At 42.4% G+C, this 13,360-nt stretch overlaps 1 protein-coding gene across 4 annotated transcripts in view; it reads left to right on the top strand.

Moving 5' to 3' along the window:
* The first annotated feature begins 3,575 nt into the window (after positions 1–3,575).
* GBF1 (golgi brefeldin A resistant guanine nucleotide exchange factor 1) overlaps positions 3,576–13,360 on the top strand; it is a 132,930-nt gene continuing 123,145 nt past the window's right edge. For 3 of the 4 annotated variants that reach the window (XM_047762117.1, XM_047762118.1, XM_047762119.1), the window contains exon 1: positions 3,576–3,834. The gene's annotated coding sequence lies outside the window, so the exon portion shown is untranslated. The remainder of the gene's footprint in view (positions 3,835–13,360) is intronic. The other variant, XM_047762120.1, reaches the window with a different exon arrangement.

Below are 13,360 nucleotides of genomic sequence, written 5' to 3' on the forward strand. Positions count from 1 at the left end.
CTGTCTGTCTCCCTGCCCTTTTGTCTCTGCTCCAATTCTCCCACATCTCGCCTTTCTTTCCTCTTTTTTTCTCCGCCACCGCTTTGCTCCTGCTGTTTGTCTCTCTCCTTCCTCCTCTGCCACTTTTGAAAGACTAATTTCTCTTTCTGCTCCTATTTTTCCTTGCTTCTTTATCGCTTCCTCTTCTCCGCTATCTCCTTTCCCCTACCCCCCACCTCGCCCTTTTTTCCCCTCTCCTCTAAGGAAGGTGGCTTCATGAAGAAAGCAGAGATTGGAATGAGACAAACCAAAACGGCATTCTAACCCTGCCATCAACTGTGCCATCATCTAGTGACTTTGGACAAGTAACTTTACTATCACTCCCAGCCACTTCCTCAAGTTAAAGGAAGTTCTAACTGGATCTCAGGGCTTGGGCTGGGTACCCCTCAGAGGGCTGGGTAATTTTCCCTGTCAGTCTGCATGCTTGTCTCACCCAGATTAAATTCTCCTAGCCTTAACAGGGCTACCTTCTTGGTGATACCAGGTTAGGTTCTGTGGCCAAGGTGTGTCCTTGGTGCTTGCTGGTTAGGGAGTTGCAAGGGGTAGGACAGATGTCCCAAGGAACATAGAGAGTCAGGCTGGGCTGCTAGGTTGCCCCTGATGGTCTTAAGCCCTATCTCATACTGTATGCCTGGTGAATCTGACCAATCATGCCTCTGCTCAAAACCTTTCAATGGTTCCTGTTTGCCCTCAGGATAAAGGCCGAGCTCCCTTGCCTGGCATAGAAGACTTTTAGGGCCTGATCCTGTCTTAATCTCCAATTTCCTAGTGGTTTCTTGCACACCTCTTACAGTAAGATATCTTTCTTTCTTTCTTTTTTCTTTTTCTTTTTTGTCTTTTCTTGATCGCTCTCGTGGCATATGGAGGTTCCTAGGCTGGGGGTTGAATCGGAGCTGTAGCCGCCGGCCTACGCCAGAGCCATAGCAACGCGGGATCCGAGCCGCATCTGCAACCTACACCATAGTTCACAGCAACGCTGGATCCTTAACCCACTGAGCAAGGCCAGGAATCGAACCCACAACCTCATGGTTCCTAGTCGGATTCGTTAACCACTGAGCCACGATGGGATCTTTCTTTCTTTCTTTCTTTCTTTCTTTCTTTCTTTCTTTCTTTCTTTCTTTCTTTCTTTCTTTCTTTCTTTCTTTCTTTCTTTCTTTCCTTCTTTCCTTCTTTCCTTCTTTCCTTCTTTCCTTCTTCTTTCCTTCTTTCTCTCTCTCTCTCCTTCCTTCCTTCCTTTCTTTTTTATTTTATCTTTTTAGGGTTGCACCCACAGCACATGGAAGTTCCCAGGCTAGGGGTCTAATCGGAGCTGCACCTGCCGGCCTACTCCCCAGCAACTTGGAATCTAAGCCGCGTCTTCGATCTATGTTGAAGCTCATGGCAACACCAGATCCATAACCCACTGTGTGAGGCCAGGGATCGAACCTGTGTCCTCATGGGTACCAGTTGTGTTCGTTACTGCTGAGCCATGACGGGAACTCCAGTAACATATTTCTAACCAGGCTTCATTTTTCCAACTCCTACTCATCCCCTGAAGTTCCACTAAGGCCTCATTCTCTCTGGGAAGCCTTTCCTGAATTCCCAGGAATTAGCTATATGTCTAGCCTTTTGCTCCCACAACCCTCTTGTGCATACCCTCTATTACCCCACCCATAATATTGAAGAGATCAGCTTATGTGTTGTCCCCTATGATGCTCAGATTTAGGAGGGCAAGAACCATGTTTCCCTGATCTTTCTATTCTTAAGCATAATGTAGAAATTTAATACTAAAATCTAAGATGGAGACGTTTTGACTGGTAAGATAATGTAGGTTAGAAGGGGCTGGGGCGTTGTCATCTTCTTCCTTATCTCTAATACACAATTGCATTCGTGCTTTTAGATCGATTAATTTCTAGAGGTATGTAGGAGTGGAGATGGGGTAGAAGGGAGTTTTGGGCCACTTAGAGAATTTTCAAGTTTATTATCCAGGACTTCTCTGAGATAGGCCCAAGAGACCAAGTATCAGTTTTCAAATGAAGGTGGAAAATGGCTCAGAGGTAGTGTGGAAAGAGATGCTATGGTGGTTGTACCCGCTACTCCTGACTTATTGGGTGAAAGAGGCAAGATCTTCACCTGGATCCAGAGATCAGGAGCCCAAAATCCAGGTGCAGGAAGCTGCTAAGGAATTCTTCTGATGTCATTTCTGGTGGTTTCTTCATATTAGAGGGTTCTAGCCCAAGGTTGGTCTTTGGCTGTCTGGTTTTGAGACCACATTCCTATGGGGTTAGGAATGGAGTTTCCCTGGACTTGGGTCATCCATAAATGGGAGAAAATGAGGGGAGAGTTGGTATCTTCTTTTACTGTGTCTCAGCACTCTCTTCAGATCTGCAGGAACACCTGGGCTTTATTCCAGCAGACAGGCTAGGAATTCCACCATTCAATCTGCAAGGAGAAAATCATCTTTCTGTCCTCTTTCTACACACTCTTACTTCTAGGTAATTCTAAATAACTTGGTACCCTGTATCATCTCTTGGCAGGGGAGAAGCAGCTGGGGGCAGGAGAGTGAATAATGTGGGCTGGCATCTTGCCCTCAGGCCTCTTAGCATTTCTAAGGCAAACAGGAAAGGTTTCAGTTTCCTGTCCCTGGTGATGAGGACTAACCCGTGCGGTTAGCTTTTTTTTCCAGGTAGGTAAAGGGTGTCTGAGGCTTAGGATGAGGGTCAGAGCTGGGAGTCACAGTCTGATAGACTAAAGCATAAGAAATATCGAAGGGCAGTGAAAAAGAGAGCTGGAGTGGAGTGAGGACACCTGGGTTTGTCTCTCTGCTCTGTAATTACCTAGCTATAAAAAACGTGGGGGCTCTCTTTCCATTCTTGGAATCAGTTTCCTGCTCTGCAAAATGAAAGGACCTGAATTAGATACGCAAGGTTTCTGTCACCTCCCATTGTCTCCATCTGCGCAAGTCATAGAAACAAAGTTGAGATGGGACGGACTCATCTATGAGAAGCCAAACAGGGTAAGCGGACGGGACGGTGGGGGAAGGGAGTTTGGAATAGATTGCTCCCTTCATCCTGGAGGGAGCCCAGCGATGCCTCGAAAGGAAATGATCCCTCAGGGGTCACGGTATTGGCCCAGGTGACTTTAATAAGGAGTGGCAGCGGGCATCGGGATGGGGGGGAGTAAGGCCGTCCACTCAGGCTCTCAAAACGGACCCCGCCCCCTTTCCAGCAAATCATAGCTTTCTTCCCCATAATGCCCAGCAGCCACTGTCAAGCCACGCACTGCAACCAAACTCTACCCAACTCCGCCTCTCCAACTGCCCAGCACAAATTCTCCTTTTTTATTGGCTTTCATAACTGTCACTCAGAAAGTCCTCATATCCGTTGGTTGTCCCCTCCTACCCTTTTCTTTCCCTTGTAATCTAGCCTCTTCGGGCACTACCCGCCTCCAAAAGCCAATTTCCTTGATTCAATTGGATAGCTGGAATGCCACTTTTCACGGTGCAAAGCTATGATTGGCTGTGCGCGGCAGGACTCGCGCAGTTACCAGGCAGCGGGCTAGACTGAGGCTAGTTACCACGTCAGTGAGCTGACAGGGAAGGCAGCCGGCTCCACCGCCCGTTCCGGTCGACTCTTCCCGACCAACTGTGCGGCCCTTGATTTCAGCGTCAACTCCCTGGAAACGAGCACCTTCCCTGCTCGCATCTGCCACCAGAGCCGGTAGAGCAGCTGGGAGACGCCTTCGGGGCCTGGGCTGGACATGAGCAGCGGCTGCCGGTCCTGGGACTAGGCCCCGCCATTTTGGATCCGCTGACAGGTCAGCGAAGTCTCTTAAGAGTTCCAGAGTCGTGAAGGCCGCTCTGACATCGCGAGAGGGAATAGGGGAGGAGGGCCCTTAAATTGAATGAGCCGGGGCAGAATCGAGAAGAGGGAGAGAATGTTATGGGAGGGAACTGGGAGAGGTGCAGGGGGGCAAAGGTCAGGCCCCTGCCGCCGGAGGGGCGACTTCGACTCTGGCTTTCGATCTCCTTCGGATGCCGGAATCCTTCTTCCTGTGTTCCTAGACTTAACTTAGTCGTCAGCTTCTCGCTTCCGGAGCTTTCTACATCGTAAAGGGCCGAGTCCCCAGAACCTGAAAGGAAACCTTGAGAGTACTATATCTTCTTTTCAGGGTTGCTTTTTAGACTTTAGATATGGGAGTCTTTCCAGATTCTGTACAGCATCCACCTCTGTGTCAGTGTCTCATTAATACAGCTGAACTGCATCGTTAATGATGATGAACTAATGCAACCTAGACCAGGTGGTGAGAAAAGGTATGGAAGGATTGAGGCCAGGCTCTTTGGAACCTGGGCTAAGAGAAGGCTTTCCTTTTATGGGGTTTGTATGTAAACACTGGCCTTATTTTCTGAGCTTGTTTCTCCATTTACACAATCTTTTACAGATGTTCATTTCTAGTGTATGTTTTTGGTTGACATTCCCTCCAACCCCCACCCCCAGGTCTTCTCTTCAGTTAGCCTAAGGAGATGAAGTTCAGTCTCAAGAAAGCCACTCTATTATGACATATCTGGATGAGAGCAGAGAGGAACTTCAAGACTTGAGTTTGAGTGCCTGTGAAGTTGGTACTATTGGCCTATTTAGTGGATAAAAAAGTCATGAGAGGTGTTCAGTCAGTTTGAAAGAGGTAGGGTTAGGGCAGAAGAATGAATGATGGGACATAACCCCAAAGTGTAGTTTATGGCACTGCAGTGACCTTTGATAAACAGCTGTATTATAAAGCTATAAAAGTCCTTCACGAGTAAAGAATGCCTTTAGAAATGAGGAATGATGTAGATAGTGTTTTTTAAAACACAATGTATAAATTTGCACACACAGGGGACTCCTGGGCCCTGTGGAGGATACTGAGAGAAAGGTCTCTTTGGGGATTGTTCTGCTCAGTTTGTGCACTTCTTAAAAGCAGTAGCTTATATGTGCACTGGCCTAGCTAGAGCATGTAATAGGGATAAAGCAATATCAACCAAATGCCTTTTCAGCATGTAGTAGACACTCAATAAGTGTTACCTGTACCTAGGATTAGTTTTAGTATATGATCCTGACTTATGGCCTTGGTTCTAGTCCTGGCAGTCAGAACTTTTTGCATGATGAGGTAGTAACAAGGAAGGTCAAAACCTTATTGTGTCAGAAAGGAAAGCTGTCTAGGTTCTGGAGTGACTAAACTCTGCTCTCCAGAAATTGTGTGTGTGTAGAGGAGGATAGCATCGTTTGTATTTATTGATTTAGAATAAGTTGGATGGAAATGGTACAAGAAACTATTTGCATTTTAACTTGCTGATCAAAGTTGCAGAATTTACAAAAAAGTAATTGAAAGTGGCTAGTGAAATAACATAGTCATCTCAGAAAGTATCCAGGTTTGATGGGTCTGTCTTTCTTTCTGAGTTGATATACCCTGTTGAGCCCTTTTGGTTTGATAATGATTTGCATAATAGGTAACCTAATCTTTGAGTAGATAGCGTGGTCAATTTAGCATCTTTTCAGCTGGGCTGGAAGTAACTCAGGCATCTAAAGAGTTTCCCTTTTCTAAAAAGTTGTTTTCTAGATAGGGATAGTTCTTTCCCTGCCCCCATCCCAAATCAGAAAATTTGTTCTTCCTTCAAGACTTGTACTTGAGCTGCTTTTTTCTTTTTTCTTTTCTTCTTTTTTGGCTGGCTCATGGCATGTGGGCCAGAGATCAGATCTGAGCTGCGGTTGTAACCTACACTGAAACTGCAGCAACTCCGGATCCCTTTAACCTACTGTACCGGGCCAGGATCGAACCTGAATCCTGGCCCTGCAGAGACACCAACCATCCCGTTGTGCCACAGCAAGAACTCCTTGAGCTTCTTTTTATTTGTTTTGTTTTTAAATTTTTGGCAGCGCCTGTGGCATGTGGAAGTTCCCTGGCCAGGGATCAGACTCTCACCACAGCAGCGACCCAAGCTGCAGCAGTGACACCACTGGGTCCTTAACCTGCTGAGCCACAGAGAAACCCCTGAGCTTCTCTTTAGTGGTGGCTTAGACAGTACCTTCTAAGTGATGACAGTGATGATCACTGGCACTCTGAGAACTCACGTTGTTAGACACATCTCCTCATGAGTAGCTGGGCACCAATCCCAGTTGAACTTGAAGTTCTCAGAGTTACACTTCTACTTCACTTCCCTGTGTTCCAGAAGGCAGGATGACTGCCACTTTTAGATAATAACCTCATTGATAGGATACTTAGACTGGCTAGTGTGCACAGCTAGAGAGGAAAAAGACACAGCTCCTGCTTTTGAGGAGACCCATTGTATTTATACGATACTCGCTGGAAAGATCATCCTTGTCTTTGTATGTCACTTCTATTGATTGATCACAGTCTGTCCCTGTGGTTCAGTGTGACTAATTAGAATAATTCCGCTGTTGGGGTAATTGTGGAGTTGATTTGAAAGGAGAAAGGAAGGATCATTTTACCTCTGGCTGGAAGAGCTGTGTTGATGTAATTGGCAGGTGTTTAGCTTTTATTGGTTCTCTTTTTCTGTATTTCAGAATGTTCAACAGCAGTTATTTAATTAAATGAAAAATGTAATAGAGGGAGTTCCTCTTGTGGCGCAGCAGAAATGAATCTGACTAGGAACCATGAAGTTGCGGGTTCAATCCCTGGCCTTGCTCAGTAGGTTGGGGATCTGGCATTGCCGTGAGCTGTGGTGTGGGTCGCAGATGCAGCTCGGATCCTGTGTGGCTGTGGTTGTGTAGGCTGGCAGCTGTATCTCTGATTCAACCCCTAGCCTGGGAACCTCCATGTGCTGTGGGTGTGGCCCTAAAAGAAAAAAAAAAGAAAAAAAAAGAAAAGAAAATTGTAATAGAGCACTGTAGTGATTTGGAGTCCCAGTTGTAGTGCATATGATCATGGAAGTAATAATGATTTCTTGCCATCATAACCAGGGATTACAAACTCAAATGCCTGAGTATCAGACAGGTAATATGAATGAGTGAAGTGAGCCAGGAGGGACTGTATTAGCATGCAATATTGACTGTAGTGTATTGGAATATGGGCGTAATATGACCATTATTCCTATCTTTCAGGCGAAACTGGAAATTCAGATCATTGTGTTTTAAACTGTTGGCGGCTAGTTAAATTATTTAAAAATTTTTTTGCAGGTGGAAAAAATATGTCTGTGGACTGAATTCTGCCTCATGACAGTGAATGATGACCCCTGATATACAAGAAGGGCAGGGCTTATGAGACTTAATCACTGCAGTTCTCTGTATATAATCACACACACTTTTTAATCTTTGTCCTACTCTGCCAACTTTCACCTTTGGTTGTCACGTTGGGTGCCCTGAGTGGTTAAAAGATGAGTGAGAGAAAGAAGCCTTGTTTCATTTTTCATCTCCAAACTGGCAAAAAGAACATCTTTGGATAACCTTGACCATATCTCAGTAGTTCACCTTGCATATAATTCTTGGGATAACCTCAGAATTTCCATAGATGGAGGAGGTGGGATGGTAGAGCTGAGGTACGTTGATCATCTGATTAGCGGATTGTCCAGTGGTGTCCTGTCAGGGCAGCAGTGTTTTTCTTGGTTTGATCTTCTTACCTCCAGCCTTTGAGTAAATTTCTTTCTTTCTTTTCTTTTCTTTCTTTTTTTTTTGCTTTTTTTTAAGGACCACACCTGCGGCATGTAGAAGTTCCTGGGCTAGGGCTCAAATCACAGCTGCAGCTGCCGGCCTATACCACAACCACAGCAACACTGGATCCAAGCCAAGTCTTCAACCTATGCCGCAGCTTGCGGCAATTCCAGAGCCTTAACCCACTGAGCAAGGCCAGGGATCGAACCTGCATCCTCATGGATACTAGTCAGGTTCTGAACCCTCTGAGCCACGATGGGAACACCAGAGGTCTTCATCTTTGGTGCTTCTCTGGAATGTTTGAGAGCTAGAGTGAAGATAAAACCTTGGAAGGACCAGCTCATGGTTGTTTAGCTTCCGGGTATCTTCTGCTCTCACAGAAAACCCATCAGAATTTTATTGGTTTGTGAATTAGACACCAAAGCACCATGAAAAAGAAAAAAACCCAAGTCTTTGCTTTTGGAGAATCTAATTTCTAATTGGATAAGAACAACTTTTAAACAGTTAATTAAAAAAACTTAAACAATGGTCTACTAATAGTCTATTTAGAACCAAAGAAATTAAGACACGAACACATAAATGAAGAATTAACAATTACATAAAGAGTTGTATATTTCACAAAAGAAATGTGAGCATGCAGATAGCATATGAGGAGACTTCAGGTAGATGTGAAAACAGAAGCATTATTTTTTGGCTGGTGGATCAATGTGGGCCAATATGGAAGGTTCATAAGTTCTAGTAGAGAAAGAAACATGGGATACCGAAAGAAGGCTTGCCTGCCTGGCTTAGAGTCCTTGTCTTCTATGAAGTAATTGTTCTCACAAGAGATATATATGAGCAGCACCAGTATCAAAGAGTCAGTCTTGAAATTAGTTCTTTCATTTAGTCATTTGTTCATTCAGTATTTATCATTTTTCTTACCATGTGTTAGGCACTGGGGATAAAAAAGTAAATAAATTATGGTCTCCTCCTGAGATGCTTATAGACTCCTGGGAGGACAGGCTAAATAAATAATTGTAAATGAGTATAAGATGTGTTTAAATAGAGGTATGTACAAATGCTATGGGGTGACAAAAAAGGAGTACTAATAACTCTCTTGGGGTTAGCTATGGAAGACTTCACGGAGAAGGCATTATCTTAATAATAGCCAGTCTTTGTTTTGGTTGTAATATTCTAGGTAGTACGCTAGGTGCTTGGCAGACTTCTTATTTAGGCCTTAAAATGAATGAGGAGGTACTATCTGTTTTGCAATGGAGAACTTAGCCAGAGAGGCTAAGAAACTTGGTTAAGGTCATAGAGGTGATTAACAGTCAAGAATACCACTGTGGTATTGGCTCTAGTTAGACTTTTGGGTGGAATGAGTAGGATTCGCCAGGTGGACAAGAGTGGGAAAAAATACTCAAAACAGAAAAGGAATAGCATGTGCAAAGGCAGACAGCAAAGAGCATAACTTAAAAAGAAGAAACTTTTGTTGGTCTGTTTTGTATATACAAAGAGGGTATACAGCATATGCGGGGCATCATTGTCCCCAGCCCAACTTAAGAAATAGAACGTTACCAAGATTGGGGCATAGTGAATGCCCTTCCCTGTTAGTCACAGTCACATCTTCCTTCCTTCTAGCCACCGCTGTAAAATTTTTTGTGAATTTCCCCTGGGTCTAGTTTCAGCAGTGGAATTGATGAGATAGAGTATAAAATTCTTCCAGTTTGCAGGATAACACCAAATTGTTATCCAAATGAATTGTGTCAATTTACAGACTCACCAGTCACTTGATCTGCATTTTTACTGTCTTTTGGTATTGTCAAATTAAAATTTTGTGCTGTTTTAGGGGTATAAAATGGTATTTTATGATAATCTTATTTTGTAATTTTCTTGATTATTAATGAAGTTAATAATTTTTTAATGTATTTATTTACTGTTTGTATTTTCCTTATTCTGTGAAATGCATGTTCATATCTATTTCCAGTTTGGGGAGGGTTTTTTACAGTTTTGTAGCAGTTATATTATGTATATTACTTCTTTATTATATGTGTTACATATGTTTTCTACATTTTTTCCCAGTTTTTGACTTATTTCCACTCCCTCCCCCTTTTTTTTCTTGGCTGCGCTCATGGCGTGTAGAAAGTCCCAGGCCAGGGTTTGAACTTGCGCCATAAACAGTGACCTGGGCTGCTGCAGTGACAACTGACAGTGCCAGATCTTTTTTATTTATTTTTTTTTGCTTTTTAGGGCTGCACCCACAGCATATGCAGGTTCCCAGGCTAGGGGTCTGATCAGAGCTACAGCTGCTGGCCTGCACCACAGCCACAGCAACACCAGATCTGAGCCGCATCTGCGACCTACACTACAGTTCATGCCAATGCCGGATCCTCAACCCACTGAGTGAGGCCAGGGATGAAACCTGCAACCTCATGTTTCCTAGTCAGATTTGTTTCTGCTGTGCCACAAAGGGAACTCCTGACAATGCCAAATCTATAACCCCTTGCACCACAAGGCAACTCCATCTTTTCCCTCTTTTTTTTATGGTGTCTTTTGAACAAATGTCAAATTTTATTTTATTTTATTTTATTTTTATTTTTTTTTGTCTTTTTGTCTTTTGTCTTTGTTGTTGTTGTTGCTATTTCTTGGGCCGCTCCCGCGGCATATGGAGGTTCCCAGGCTAGGGGTCGAATCGGAGCTGTAGCCACCGGCCTACGCCAGACCCACAGCAACTCGGGATCCGAGCCGCATCTGCAACCTACACCACAGCTCACGGCAACGCCGGATCGTTAACCCACTGAGCAAGGGCAGGGACCGAACCCGCAACCTCATGGTTCCTAGTCGGATTCGTTAACCACTGCGCCACGACGGGAACTCCAAATGTCAAATTTTAACATGGTTTAATTTACCTTTTTTTTTTTTTTAATGGGTTGTGCTTCTTGTTTCCTATTTAGGTGCTTCTCCCCATGCTGAAATTATAAAAATACTCTCATATATTCTAAAGTTTTCAAGTTTTGCTTTTTCACATTTAAGGCTTTAATTCATTTAAAATAGAATTTTTTCTATTCCATGAAGGATCCAATTTATTGTTTGTGTTTCTCCTGCATTTGTTTAGATCTGGACGGAGTTGCCAGTTGATATAGTGACTGCTTCTCTTTGAATCCTCTTGGGGTTAGTAGCTGGGATGCTGCAAAGCATAAGGGGAATGCTATAGACCCAGCTTTAAACAGAAAAGTGCTTTCAGAGGATATATGCTGCTTGGAGTCTTTGGGCCAGTGACTTATCTGGCTGGGGGATGTTAATTGATGTGTATTTGGTTGTTTCTTCTCATTATTTCTCTTACAAGGTAAACTTTAAGTTCTTTTCTTTCACACTCCTGAGGTCTCTGCAGGCCTTTGTGATAAGGGGTTCTAGGCCATTGGCTACTGCACAGTAAGTGGTTAATCAGAACTTCCCATTTGAACCTGAAGGTCAGATTTCCTTAAAAGATTCCTTGGGTGAGGAGACTTGCTCAGTGGTTTGGAGGGAGATTAGACAACTCTGCATAGTCCTTGAAAATAATTCCTCTTCATTCCCTATATATAACTTTCTCACTAAGAAAAAAAAATGAATTTTTGTTTAGATCTTTGCTATCTTAGAAAGTTGTTAGCTGTTAGTGCCTAGTAAATGTTGATTGAATGTTAGATGATTACTTGAGTTGGTAGCCCAGTTCAAAATTCATTTCCTCCCAGAAGCCTTCCAAAATTGCATTTAGATCCTATTAGATCTCAGCTAAGTCCCATTGACACTTTTGTTTGCAATTTGTATGGTAGCATTGTTGTTACATACCTGTTGCTGTGTTGTTCTCAGTATGGATGTTTTCTCTCATTCTTAGTTCTTTAAAAAGAAAATTAAATATTTTATAGTGTCCCCTTCCAGGCTCCTCAAAATATTTTTTTTACAATGATAGGTATTCAGTATATATACTGAATAATATCTATATATTGAAGGGCCCCCATAATATGTACCCCACTTTGCTTTTCTAGCTTACCTGCTGTTATTCCCCTTGAATTAAGGTTCCAAGTCTGGAATAATCATGATCCCCTAAATGCATATGAGTTTTCCCACATATAAGCCTTTACTCTTGCCATTCTTTCTTTGTCTTTTTGACTGCATCTGTCTTTCATTTCCCTTTCCAGGGCCCTCTGCCAGAAATAATTTTCTTTGCTTCGCTACTGTGACAATGTGTATCACTCATGTGTGTATGTGTATATATACACATATATACACATATATATACACATACACACAAACCCACATATATACACATATAAGAAACACACCCACACCCACATATATATATATATATATATATATATATATATATGTAGGTGTGTGTGTGCGTTTGTGTGTCAATGTATGTGTTTTTATCTAATCTACTAGATTATAAATTCCTTGTGGGTGGGTAGGGACAATTCTGTATGACTGCCTAGCATTTTGCTTAGTATATATACTAAGTAATGTCTGATTGACTGAAGTAAATATTTGTTAGTTAATTAGCTTTCATTGCTGCTGTTAATCATTTACACATGGAATAATACAACTGCTTTTTTTTCTCATTGTATTTATTTATATTTTTATTTCTCAAATGAATTTATCACATCTGTAGTTAATACAACTCCTTTTCTAGAGAGCCTATTTGTTTCTAAAAAAATCAATTAATGAAATTTTTGAGATAGGTAATGTATGTATATGACATAAAATTCAAAAAGTACAGAAGAGTATACAGAGAAAATTAAGTCTTTTCTCACCACTGTTCCCAAGTTCCATTCTTTTTTTCTAGGGCCATCATGGCATATGGAAGTTCCCAGGCTAGGTGTCAAATCAGAGCTTCAGCTGCTGGCCTATACCAGCCACAGCAACACAGGATCTGGACCACATCTACAGCCTACGCCGCAGCTTGTGGCAACACCAGATCTTTAACCCACTAAGTGAGACCAAGGATTAAACCCATGTCCTCATGAGTACTAGTTGGGTTCTTAACCTGCTGAGCCACAATGGGAACTCTCTCCCAGTTCCTTTCTTTGGAGGCAGCCTTTGTTAGGAGTTTCTTAAAAATTCTTCCAGAGATCTATCTTGCCTAAATAATTTAAGGAGAGAGAGATACTAGAGATATTATATTTTCTCTTATGATACTTAGAATTATTTTTGAATTTATCTTTCTTATATTTCTGGCTTCACTTCCTCTTCATTATTGTATGTTTTCATCATTAAATCTTCTCAATTCATTGACGAGAACATTGTTTTGTGCCTAGAGCATTTAATCTTCTGAGACTAACCTAGATTTTTTTTTTTAATTGTCATTAAGGAGTTCCCTGGTGGCCTAGTGGTTAAGAACTTGGTGTTGTCAATGCTGTGGTGGGGGTTTGATCCCTGGTCCGGGAACTTCCACATGCTGTAGGCATGGCCAACAAAAGAAAAAAAATTGTCATTAAAATAAGTGTTGTCTTTTATTGAGTTCCCTTGTGGATTGGGAGAGGTTTTATGTTCCTGAACAAAATTTGTACCAGTTCTTTTTACATTTATCATTGTGTTTTTCATCCTTCTTACTTTCTTGTACAAAATATGCAAACAGAGCTGCTTTCAGAGCACTTTTTTTCCCTCTATATCTCTGGCTCAGTTTTCTTTTAGATCCTGCTAAACTATAAATGCCTCAAGGCAAGAGATTATATCTCAACTCTTTC

This window comes from Phacochoerus africanus, chromosome 15 (genome assembly GCF_016906955.1).
Source record: "Phacochoerus africanus isolate WHEZ1 chromosome 15, ROS_Pafr_v1, whole genome shotgun sequence".
Taxonomy (NCBI): Eukaryota; Metazoa; Chordata; class Mammalia; order Artiodactyla; family Suidae; genus Phacochoerus; species Phacochoerus africanus.